The following is a 13,205-nucleotide window of genomic DNA, read 5'->3' as shown; positions in this document are numbered from 1 at the left end:
GGAGTCAGCTCTGCTGAGAGAAATTCGGGACTGTCTTTACAGAGAAGATGATGGTCAAAATTGAGTAGATGCTGGCAGGATGGGTGAAATCCAGCAGAAAGAGGGTGCCCAGCAGTTCCACAGAGGCTTGAAACAGCCCATCCTGAATAGCCAGGTGAGGTTTGGTCTGAAAGAGTCATAAGTGATGAAGCTGAAGTGGGCAGGGCAGGACATAGGGGCTCTGCTTAGCCAATTAAAGGGCGGTATAGGAGGGCAGAAAGAAGCTACCAAAGAGTCCTGAGCAGGACAGTGGCATGATCCAGCATGATTTGCATTTTTTTAATTTTATTTATTCATGAGAGACACACACACAGAGAGGCAGAGACACAGGCAGAGGGAGAAGCAGGCTCCACGCAGGGAGCCTGATGTGGGACTCGATCCCGGGACTCCGGGATCACTCCCTGAGCCAAAGGCAGACGCTCAACTGCTGAGCCACCCAGGCGCCCCATGATTTGCATTTTAGAAGGATTGCTTGGCTGGTATATGGAATCTGGATTAGACATGTAGAAAAGAGGCTGATGTCAGCCTCCTGACATGGGTAATGTTCTACAACAGTACAACAGGAGGAAGGGCAGTGTGGGTGATCGCAGGAGAATGAATGGACTACATGTGATGCTTGTTGGGATGCAGGGCCGGGGAAGGATGCTGACCCATTCTCCATGTGGGCAGCTGCAGCACGAGCCTGACCTAAGGTGGAGAGGAGCCTGTGGAGGTGCTTCTGCACATTGTAGGAGGGGCTGTTGTCCACCCCAGCAACCAGCAAAATGTTAGGTATGTGACGTGAGTTTGGTAAATCCTAGCTCAATAAATAAGTGTAAAGAAACAAAATGGTAAAGTTATCCCCTTGGCTACACCCTTGGCAAAGAATGGCGATCCTGGTCATGAAACTGGAAATCCCCCTAATTACCTCTTTGACCTTCTGGACCAGCCACATCCTATCAGGACCAGAACCAGAACTCAGATCTCCCTAGTTAGGGAGGATGGGAATACTCAATACTTCATTTAATCCCTGCGATGAACATCCTAGGTGGAAAGAACAGCCCCATTTTAGAGACGAGGAAACTGGGGCTTGGAGGGATTCAGCAACTGGCCCAAAGCCAATGGGCCAGACTTCCTCACTCCATCCCACAGCTTCTTGTTTCCTTGAAGGCTCTGAACTCTTCACCTTTGATAGAGAACAAGAACAAATTCCTGGAAGTGATCTGCTGCACCTTTTGGCTGGAAAATATTTCTTTGAAAAAATATCCTGTCATCTTCTTCTTTTTTCTTCATATTTCAGAGTCTTGGGCCACAGCTTTTAACTTAATCTGCTGGAAAATATAGCCTGGCCATGTATCCTGTCACTCTGATCTGAGGCACAGCTCTCAACCACAAATGATTTCCACTTCTCATTAAGAAGATTCATTCATCACATCCTATCCAGGGCCTCGTTGTTCTTCCCTGAAACATATAATTAGAATAAAATTAGAAACCCAGAGTATCAGAACTTCCTCTGGCCTGTCCCCTTACTGTTAGATGGGAAAACTGAAGCCCAGAGAGGGGAAGGGACCAGCCCAGAGTCACACAACCATGAACCTCAGTCTCCCAGCTCGGCATTCAGTTTTCTTCCCTCAGCTCTTGTACACACTAAAGGAAGTCAGAAACCAGCAGGTTACTCCTGCGGATCAATTCACTGTCTCCTTTGAGATGGATTTCATGTGGTTTGATTCCTGAGGTTCTGAGCTGTCCACTGAACTCTCCTTCCACTCACTTGCTTCTGAAACCAAGATCTGTGTAGCAGAACCACATGCTCACACTATGGTGTAAAGAGCCCAAAGAACAAGAAAAGGTGAGCTGAAAGGGAGTTGGGGCAGTTGGGAAAAAAAAAAAAAAAAGACAGGAGCCAAAGATAACACACACACACACACACACACACACACACACACACAATTGCATCCACCTCTCGAAACATCTATTCTTGCCAGGCACTGTGCTAGACAAGATGCACTAATTTCCTCATTTAATCCCCAGGTCAACCCTACAGGGTGAAGACAACTAATGTTCCCATTTTTGGATGGGGGAGATGGGGTAACTGGCTGATGAACATTAAGAAGGGAGTTTGTAATGAGCAGCAGGTGTTATACGCAACTGATGAATCACTAAATTCTACTCCTGAAACTAATAATACACTATAGTTAACTAACTTGGATTTAAATTTTTAAAAATATATATTCCTGGGGCACCTGGGTGGCTCAGTTGGCTACACATCTGCCTTGGGCTCAGGTCATGATCCCAGAGTCCTGGGATCAAGCTCCATGTCCCGCTCCCTGCTCAGTGAGGAATCCTCTTCTCCCTCTCCCTCTCTCTCTCTCTGTCAAATAAAGAAAATATTTTAAAATACATACATATATGTATATGTACAATATACATATATATTCCTATTTTTAAAATGAGCAAATTGAGGCTCAGAGAGGCTAAAGTAACTTGTCCAAGGTCATGGTGCTGCCAGCAGCGGAAGGAATCACGGTCTATCTGATCCCAAGTACAGCACTCGGTGTGTTGCACCTAGCTCTCCTCGTGCACAGGCTTTGTGCCCAGGTTTTTCCCCTCTGTGGGCCTCAGTGGCCCTCTGTGTAAAATGAAACAAGCATGCCCCCACCGTTGCAGAGATCTATGGAAAAATACGACAAGAGGAACAACCAAAAGGCAGTGAGGGAGCACTGCGCCCCTCTGCTCACAAGGCCATCAACGGGAAACTCTGCTCATCAGAGTAGAGGCAGGAGTTTGCACATTTCATTACCATTCTCCACCCCACCTTCCACTTCAGTCTGACTCAGCCTTTCAGAGATTGCTCTTTGGCTCCTTGAAATGTTCCCCACCAAGGGCAGGGCTTCTGATGGGCTTCTCCTGCCCTACACTTGACCTCTGGACTCTTGAGGCCCTCGCTGCCAACCCAGCAGTGGGTTCACACCCTCCTTTTCTGCCAGGGGAGGCCAGGAAAGAGAAGGGAAGAGCCTGGAAAGCCTGGTCTCTCCCACATGCCCTGCAAAGGGGACCAAGTCACCACTATGTCAGGTACTATAAATTCAGTTATTCAAGTGTCTGCCCTGTGCTAGACCCTACGTAGGGACAGAGAAATACAAAGCCACAAAGGAAGTTAACCTAGTTGAGCCTCAGTTTCCTCTTCTGTAAAATGGAGATAAACCTCTTCATTTAATCCACACACAACCCTATGAAATAAATATAATTGTTTATCCTGTGGAAGTTCTGCCCAGATCATAAGAAATGCTCGGTAGACAGACCTATTATATTACAAAGAGTCCTGCCCTCAGAGAGCTCCCAGCTTGGTGAGGGAAGCAGGTTGTGCACCCAATAATATGTGCTTCCATTCATTGAACAACTCTCTTTTCCAGGAATTGCAGGTACAGTATTTCTCTCACAGAACCCTACCAATCCTAGCATCCCTTCATTTGATACCCAAGGAAACTGAGGCACCTAAAAAAGGCAATTTGCTTCAGGTCACCTAGCTAGGAATTTCACCCCAAGATTCCAAGTGTCTCTTCTTGGCTCACCCTGTTTCAAATCAGGCTTCGGGAAGCTCTGGAGCTGGGATCCCTGGGTGGCTCAGCAGCTGAGCATCTGCCTTTGGCCCAGGGTGTGATCCCGGGGTCCTGAGATCGAGTCCCGCATTCAGCTCCCTGCATGGAGCCTGCTTCTCCCTCTGCCTGTGTCTCTGCCTCTCTCTCTCTCTTTCTCTCTCTCTCTCTGTGTGTGTGTGTGTGTGTGTCATGAATAAATAAATAAAATCTTTTTTTTTTTTAAAGGAAGCTCTGGAGTTGAGTTCCAGGCCAGAGTCTGTATCATCCAGCAGTAGCCCTCTTGGAGGAAGGAGATTAACAGCTAGAAGAAACAAAGCCCAAAGGAACCCCCAGGTAGCCCACTCAGGACTGACCCAGAATGCCTGACAAGAGAGGCTCCAGGTACAAGGGCAGGGATGGGGGCAAAATGCCCACGGAACCTTGTGGAGCTTTGAGAAGGAACCATTGGGAAGGGCCAGTATTCCTCCCTGCATGACCTAAGGGAGGGACTGGCAAAAGGCAGAAGGAGGCTGGGGACATAGCCCAGGCAGCAGAGGATGAAGCCCCATCTGATGCCTGTGGAGATAGAGAGGAGAGGACAGCCCATCACCAGGCATCCACAGGACCCCATCTGCATCCTCAACCCCATGGGGAATACAAGAAAGATGCCTGAAGCCCAGCTCTCCTGGGGGCTTCACTTTCCTTCATGGAGAAAGCCTGACCATGGGAGAAAAGAATAATCTTCATAACAACTCCATAAGGCAGTAGTTTTCATCATTCATGATTGTAAGATGAGGAAACAAAGCCTCAGAGAGGAGAAGCAATTCACGCAGGTCAATCTGTCCCCACCCTGAGCCCTTCTAGCTCTTCCCCTCTGACTCATGTCCCTTGGCCCCTCCTTCTCCAGTTCCTCTCAAGTTTAGAGGAGAGGGACACGTGGGTCTCCACCACAGAGGCCTCAGGACTGGTTGCATGGCATACACTTCTAAAGCTTTTTATAGGGACGCCTGAGTGGCTCATTGGTTGAGAGTCTGCCTTTGGCTCAGGGCGTGATCCCAGAGTCCTGGGATCGAGTCCCACATCATGTTCCCCGTAGGGAGCCTGCTTCTCCCTCTGCCTCTCTCTATCTCTCGTGAATAAATAAATAAAATCTTTTACAAAAAAAAATTTAATGAAGCTTTCTATAAATACTGATCCCCAGGTCCTGTTATAAAGTTTCTGATTTGGGTGGTTTGGACAGGGCCCAGGAATCTGCATCTTTAAATAAATGCCACAACAATTTCTGATTTGCAGTGGTGGCTACAAATGACACTCTTGAGATGTTCTTGACCTCCTTGACCTCCATCCCAAGGCCCAGTGAGGAGTGTGGAAAAGTCACCCCCACAGCATGAGCTGAGAGAGCTTCATATCTGTCACATAAGGGTTTTCCCTGAAGTCGGCAAGAACTCAGATTTATTCATTCTCTGGGTCACTCACCCTAAGATACTGAGATTCTATGATTCTGGGATTTTGTCCTCAGATCTGGTGAAGCAAGAGATGGAGGTAGACCTTGCAGATTCCTGATAAGGAGCAAAGAGGAGGCAGGCAACAACAGTGATAGCTATCATATATTAAGTGCCAGGTCCGTTACACAGATTATTACATTTAACTCCAACTACGCTATGGGTATTATTTTCACTCCCATTTTATAGATGAGAAATTTGAAACCCAGAGTTATTATGTGGCTTGCTCAAAATTAGCTTAAAAAGGACAAAGCCAGGATTGAGTTCATGTTGTCTCCAATGTGAAAATCTGAAACCTCTCCTGCCACTGCCGCTGAAAAGCCATAATACCAGCACCATGTAATTCAGGAAATGCCAAAAAGTTCCTCAGCTCTAATCCTTCTCCCCCTTTGCCAGTTACAAGTATTTGGCGTTCCTTTCAATTAACATTATAATTCTTGGAGCCCAAGTCCACTTCTGTTCAAGTGCATATGTACCAGGGAGAGAGGTAAGTACTCCAAGCCAGTGGCTCTCTAAGTGTGGTCCCTGAACCATCATCACCTGGGACCTTTCTAAAAATGCATATTCTAGGGCACCTGGGTGGCTCTGTCAGTTAAGCATATGACTCTTGATCTCCACTCAGGTCTTGATCTCAGAGTCATGGGTTCAAGCCTTGCATTTGGGTTCCAAACTAAGCATGGAGACTACAACTTAAAAAAAAAAAAAAAAAAAAAAAGCACATTCTAAGGCCACACTGCAGACCTACAGTTATGGGTTGAATTGTGTTTCCCTCAATTTCATCTGTTGAAGTCCTAACTCCCAGTACTCAGAATGTGACTATATTTGAAGACAGGGTCTTTAAAGAGGTAATTAAGCTTAAGTGAGGTCACTGAAGTAGGCCCTAATCCAATACAACTAGTGTCTATAGAAGAAGAGATTAGGACACACACACACACACACACAGGATGAAGACCATGTGAAGACACAGAAGAAGACAGCCAAGGAGAGAGGCCTTTAGAAGAAACCTACCCAACCCTATGAACACCTTGATCTCAGATTTCTAGCCTCTAGAAGTGTAAGGAAATAAATCTCTGTCGTCTAAGCCACCCCAGTCGGTGGTACTTCATTATGGCAGCTCTAACTGCTAATACACCTACTAAATCAGAAATTCTAGGACCTAGCAGTTTGTGTTCTAACAAGCCCTCTAGGTGATTCTGAGTACACTAAAGTGTGAGAACCACTGCTCTAAGCCATAATCAGACATGTATACTTCTTTGTTGCTGGAATGTGTGAATATAAGCCTGATCTGGCTTCAGCTATGATTCTAGCCTGGTGGGGCCAGCCTGCCTGAGAGACTAAAGTCAAATGCAGTGGGAAGCAAAGGTGAAACATGGCGTGGAAGAGTGAGAGTGACAGCCAGCAGAGATGGGATGACATAGATGACAGTGTTCAAGTCCATAGAGGCCTCTATGGATCCTCTAGGATAACCCAGGCCAGTTCACTCTCCAGTTTTGACAATTAAAAGTTACCTTTGTCAGCTTCACGTCTGTAAATAGAGTGTACACCCCCAACAGGTTAGACACGGTTCATTTTCCTTACGTGCTCCAAAGCACTAGGCACCAGGATCAGGGAATACAGGTGTCTTCTAAGCAACTATTACTTGACAAACTCTCATGGAGTCACCACTCGTCCCCATCCTCACGGCCATAGCTGAGTGCTGGCCTCATAAACCCTCATCCAGATCACTGCAACAACCCCTAACTGGTCTACATCCAACCTCTCATCCTCCCACCCACCCCCCTCCGCCTGACTCTTCAAAAGAGCCTTGCTATGTCCCTCTGTTGCCTCTGCCTTATCCTCCTATGCAATCCCATTCACCCTTCAAATCCAGCTCCAGTCTCTCATCCTCCCCAGGTGACTTTCCTCACTCCCTGTGTCCCACCGCCCAGGCTCAGTGGACCTCTCCTCCCTCAGCACTGTGGGAGAGGTAACATTTGTTGAGTGCTCACTATGTGCCAGGCTCTCTGTAAGACTTTACAATCATTACCTCTTTGAATCCTCACAACCACGGATGATCATTTTCCCCATTTTAGAGATGAAACACAGAAGACTAGGTGACTTGCCCAAGATCACACTGCTACTAAGTAGCAAAGTTAGGATTTTAAACAATGAAGACTGGCTCTAGAGTCCTCACTCTTAATTGTGACACAATACTACCTCCACATACTCTCATTTCTGTTCTTTTACCAGGTAAGAATTTCTCCTGTGGCAAGCTTTTTAAGTATAAACTCAGTATGATGTGATGCTTTCATTAGAGAGCACAATTTACAGTGAACATACCACAGTGGAGAGGAAGAGTCTGTTACTGGGGAACTAGTAAGAGGCATGGTGGAGGCTGGAGATGGCAGTGTCTGATGTCTTTAGGATGCCTTAGCAAGGCTTGACCCTCTGTTCTCCAATAGTGGATGGTTAAGGTGAATGGAAGGTGAGAGAAGCCTACCCTAGTGACAGTGCTGGAGGGACAGCAAAAGAAAGAATATTCCTCTTGAGCCAAAGCATGGGGATGTGTAAGTCTGGATTTGCTCTGTGATGTTCAGGTTTTATAGTCATACACTTATAGCTGTAAAAGCACCTTTATCATTGACATTCCTGAAGGAAAAATCACTTTGTTATGGCGAGTCTGCAACTATCCAGCCCTTAACTTGCTTTGCCCCATTGACGCAATTGTCTCTATAATTCCATTCCTTATAACATAATATTTCTTAGGAATGCAACTTCTGCATCCTAATAGAACAAGGTACATGACTGGTGTCTGTTGGGATGTCTGTCCCCCCTGATTGAGCACCTTGAGGGTGAGACTGTGTCAGCTCTATTGCTGGACTTTAGAGCACAGACAACGTGCCCAATGGCTGTTTGCTGTGTGCTGCCTCTGCCAACACCCACCATCCCTCCTGAGAACACACCCTTTATTTCTCTTCTCTGTCATATCTTTTGGCAAATATAACATCATCAGCTGGTCTGACTACCCTGATCTGTCTCCTGCAAGCAGCTTGGCTCATTGCAAACCAGGATTGCCCATAGCCCATATTCACATGAAACCACAATACACACCATCACACGCTGCCATCATTACCATTACAAGGCTTTTAGCGGCCTAAGAGACCTGGGTTCAAACTCCAGCTCTACTACTCCCCAGCCCAGAGATCTTGGGCCAGTCATGCAGCTTCTCTTAGCCTCAGTTTCTTCATCAGAAAAATGGAGATAATAAAATGCTACATGCACACAGTTATCAGGAAGATTAAATGAGATAATGTATAAAGACTGGTATAGGACCTGACATATAAGCATTACACAGATGAAGGTTGTTGTTTACACTGTCTTTTCCTCACAAAAGTCCTGAGAAAGAAGCAGAGATGGTCCTGGTATTAATTTACAGAAGAGGAAACTGAGGAACAGGAAGCTTAAGTGGTGAACCCTGGGTCACACAGACCCTACCAGCTCCCTTCCTGCTTCCATACCCATTGGGTTCCAAAAGCCTACTCAAGGAAGCAAACAGTACCGTGAGGGAACGGCAAATGGCTTTTGTGGTGGTCTAGAATTAGGATGAGCCAGTTAAGTCTGCAGACTTTGGCTCTGGGAACTGAACCCACCCTTTGCTTCAATTTCCCTCAAAAAGCCTGAGACCACATTAGCCATGGGATAGTGACCTCCTGCTCCAGCCACTCACAGTCCTGCACCAAGAGGTGTGAGCACTGGGCCCTACCTTTTACTCCACAGATCAGCAGGTGTGCAACTTTGGGATAATCACATCCCCTCTCTGAGCCTCAATTCCCTCATTTTTCTCCCTCCAGGGATAATAACATTTGATCTATAAAGTCATTCAAGAACCCAACAAACTATTGCATATAAAGTACCTAACACAGAACACAAAACCTGGTCCACATGGTGTGGACAGAAGCTGTTTGATGATGATGGTCATGGTGATGCTGGTAGTGATGATATAAAATCTCTCTCCTCAGCAAAATGGGTACAAGGACTCAGTAAGATTTAAGGCCCACCTGAATAAACACTGGGCATGTATATCCTGGTAGGTCAGGTGATGCTATTGGAATTCAGGGTGAATACAGGTGCCACCGGATATGATTGTGCCCCAAGTCTGCCTTGCCTTCACCTCTCTCCTTCAAGTTGCTGAGTAAAGAAAGAACTAAGAAAAGGAATGGCTCAGTTAACGCTGATTTTTTAAATGCATCTTATGCCCCAAACCCAGAGCTGAGAACTGGGCTGGGCCATGGGGAAGGCTCCTTCATTTGCACAAGCTGGACACTGCTAGTCAGAACCTACACAGGCTGCCAGGGACGACCCTGAGACATTTTCAGGGGATCCATGAGGTCAAAATTCTTTTTGTAATATATTTAAAAGGTTTGATATTATTTTTTTTACTCTCGTGTCATGAGTATACAGTGGAGTTTGTCAGAGTGCATGATATAAGATATAAGAGACTGAACCCAGAAGTAGGTATGGGAACTCAGCTGTCTTCTTTTAAGCCAGACATTAGCGAGATTTACAAAAACTTAAACAATGTCATTCTTCTCATTTTATTTGTCCCAAAAAATACAGTTATATTTCATTTAAACTATATAATTTAAATTAACACATAATGAGTTTGTTATTGCATTTGAAATGAATTAATAAATAAAATGGTTACATTTTTGTTTTAATTTCTATAGTAAATATCTATACCTCTAGCTCACATAAATTAAAAGTCTTTGGGATCTTGAGACTAAACTGTTTGATAACCACTGCCTCAGACAGACTCTGTTGCATGTGCACCAGGGACCTGAACAAGAAAACCTGCAATAGCATTATCTTAGCAAAATATCTGCAATGGCAAAAACTGGAGGAACTCAAATGCTCACAAACAGGAAAATAATAAAATAAATTATGATATAGTCACCCAGTGGAATATTGTATATCATTGAAAATAAATGAATTATAGCTTTAAAAGACAAAGGAGGGGGATCCCTGGGTGGCTCAGTGGTTTTGCACCTGCCTTCGGCCTAGGGCATGGTCCTAGAGACCCGGGATCGAGTCCCACATCGGGCTCCCTGCATGGAGCCTGCTTCTTTCTCCCTCTGCCTGTGTCTCTGCCTCTGTCTCTCTCTGTGTCTGTCATGAATAAATAAATAAAACCTTTAAAAAAAATAAAAGACAAAGGATATTTCTAAGATTTATTTTTATTTACATTTAGTAAAATCAAAGCATGACAGAGAGAACCTACTTTATGATATCATTCTATAAAGCTCAAAAACAAACTAGAAACTAATAATGCATATTTAGGGAAATACACATATGTGATAAAACTTTTTTAAGCAAGAAAATTATAAATACATAATCCACCCCCTTAGATGGAGCGTGAAGGCTGAGATGAAGGAGGGACACACACAAAATGAACACAAATCTGAACTGTTCTTGCTCACAAAGTTTATGTTCCAATTTTTAGGTTGGATGGTGGCTGATGGGGAGCCATTTTATTAAGATGCTTCATAATTATACATATGGTACATTCTCTTTTACTATATATTGAATGTAATATTAAAAATAATGTAACATGTAGTACCAGACTGTAACACCTAGTACCATTTCCCATTAAAAAGAAAAGGAGGCAACAGGCAAGCTGCATTTTAAACTAGGAACCTATTGAAGCCCCTTCCACCCCAAGCTCTTGTGGAAATGGCTGTTTGCAGGTCTGAGACAGGAAATGTATGAAATGGAACATCTTGTCATCGGAGAAAGCAGGGCAGCTAGCAGAGACTACCGAGGTCACTGTCAAAAGGATTCAGGAGCTAAGGTGAAGAGGTTCCTGTTAACCAAAGATGGGATGGGACCGTTTGAGCACCAGCAAAGATAAAAACTGAAATGTACTGAAACACATCATACTTATTTAAATCCACGAGTTCATAATGACACATAATCATCTCATTGGTCACCTTTGGGTAACGCCAAGGAACCAACTCATCATTTTAAAAACTGAATATAAATGGAAAGACTCGGGATCCCTGGGTGGCACAGCGGTTTGGCGCCTGCCTTTGGCCCAGGGCGTGATCCTGGAGACCCGGGATCGAATCCCACGTCGGGCTCCCGGTGCATGGAGCCCGCTTCTCCCTCTGCCTGTGTCTCTGCCTCTCTCTCTCTCTCTCTCTCTCTCTCTCTCTGTGTGTGACTATCATAAATAAATAAAAATTTAAAAAAAAAAATAAAATAAAAAAATAAATGGAAAGACTCAAGCACTTATCCTGCATTTCCTGTACCTTGGCATATCCAAATAGTTAATGAGAGGATGGTATTCTTTATAGGGAGTCCAGCTAAAGAACAAATAGAAGGTGATAAAACTAGAACATCACTGTTTTACAAACTCTGAAGAAGCTGTTGATCTAGGTAATGATGCTGGATGGCTGCTAACAACCAAAAGAGACATTATGATTAGACTTTTGTGTGCAAATGAAGATAAAATTTCACCCACCACCTCTGAACTGTTCTTGCTCACAAAGAAAAGCTGATGAGGGCTCTCGATTTAACCACTGATATCCAGGAAATACAAGGTCAGATAAATATATTAAGTGACACCATGGGATGCAGCAGTCAGCAAAGTCCAGATGTGGGCAACAGGAGAAACAACCCAGTTTCTTCAACAAATGTATAGCTGAAGAAAAATAAGAGGAGAGGGTATTCTACAGATTAGAAGAGACTTAAAAGACACCAATAGCCAATTACAGGATATGGAACTTATTTGAATTCTGAGTCAAAGTGTAAAAGAAATTAAATTATGAATTAACCTAGGAAATTTGAACACTATGTATTTGGTGATATTAAGGAATTTTTTGTTATTTTATTAAGTATGTAATGACATTATAGTTATGTATTTTTTCCATTTTTTATTGTGGAAAAATACATATGACATAAAATTTACCATCTTAACCATTTTTAACACAGTAGTATTAAACACATTCATAATGTTGTGCAACCATCACCACTGCCCGTCTCCATAACTCCTTCCATCTTATAAGACTGAAATTCTCTACCCCTATTAAACAATTAACTCCCCATCCTCCCTCCTCCCCAGCCCCTGGCAACCACCATTCTACTTTCTGTCTCTATGATTTTGATTAAGTACCTCATATAAGTGGAACTATATAGTGTTTGTCTTTTTGGACTGGCTTATTTCTATACTTAGGTATTTTAATGCATCCTTAAATGTATACACATGATGACATGCTGCCTAGACTTTTCTTGAAAATAATCTGGGAGCACGGTAGGATGGAGAGAGTGGGCAGGAGTAAATGAAACAAGATAGGCCATGGGTTGACAACTGTTGAAGCTTGGTGATAGGTACATGGGAGTTCATTATTCTCTCAAATATCCTTCTACTTTTGTAAGAGTTTATCATAAAACTTCTTTCAAAGAGCAAAGGCAAAATAAAAATCTTTCCAAGCAACAAAGAAAGATAATAAAGAAGCAGGAAGAGGTTACAATCATTTGGGTGGAGGATGGTGATCCCATTAAGAGAGCATGAGAAACCATTGGGGTGGAATGATGATGAGTTGAGATTTGCACGTATTGACTTTGAGATGCCATACCCCCTCATTTAAACATCCATCACAAATCAGTGCATCTTGGAAAGAGCATATCGGGGTCATTTAAGAAAAACTTCAAAATGAAGCAAGCAAACCATTTCCAACACTACCATGGAGAGCTCCATCCTTTATGCTTCCTATGCAGGAAAGTCAGTGTTTCTCTCCTCCCTAGGTTTCCCGGCCATAAGTTAGTTCCGTATCTCGGACAGCTTCCCCAGTCCTGTGGTGACTGAAATGCGACTCAGTATTTGGTACCTTGGACACCATCAAAGAAGGGAGGAGACCTTGGCAGGGGGACCAGGAAGGCTTTTCAGAGTAAACAATTCACCTCACCTGACAGAGAGAAACTGAGGCTCAGAGAGAGCTGAAGTTGCCCACCAAACAGAGCTCCTTCATGTTACAGCCACCAGTAGAGCTCAGAGCTGAGAGTTCTCAGCTGAGAGGGACTGGGCCAAGGAGGCAAAAGATAAGTAGCATCTTAAGCTCTGAACCTACTG

The 13,205-nt window shown here is 44.1% G+C and overlaps 1 long non-coding RNA gene across 1 annotated transcript; it reads right to left on the bottom strand.

Moving 5' to 3' along the window:
- Positions 1-343: 343 nt before the first annotated feature.
- Positions 344-12,109, bottom strand: LOC144281553 (uncharacterized). Its single transcript, XR_013350018.1, has 3 exons — positions 11,598-12,109; positions 9,136-9,281; positions 344-1,479 (listed from the first exon to the last, which is right to left on the bottom strand). It is a non-coding gene; the product is annotated as an uncharacterized LOC144281553 (long non-coding RNA).
- Between the last annotated feature and the right edge of the window lie 1,096 nt (positions 12,110-13,205).

This window comes from Canis aureus, chromosome 13, assembly GCF_053574225.1.
Source record: "Canis aureus isolate CA01 chromosome 13, VMU_Caureus_v.1.0, whole genome shotgun sequence".
Lineage (NCBI taxonomy): Eukaryota > Metazoa > Chordata > Mammalia > Carnivora > Canidae > Canis > Canis aureus.
The sequence above is the reverse complement of the archived record's forward strand: the minus strand, read 5'-3'. Positions and strand labels throughout refer to the sequence as shown.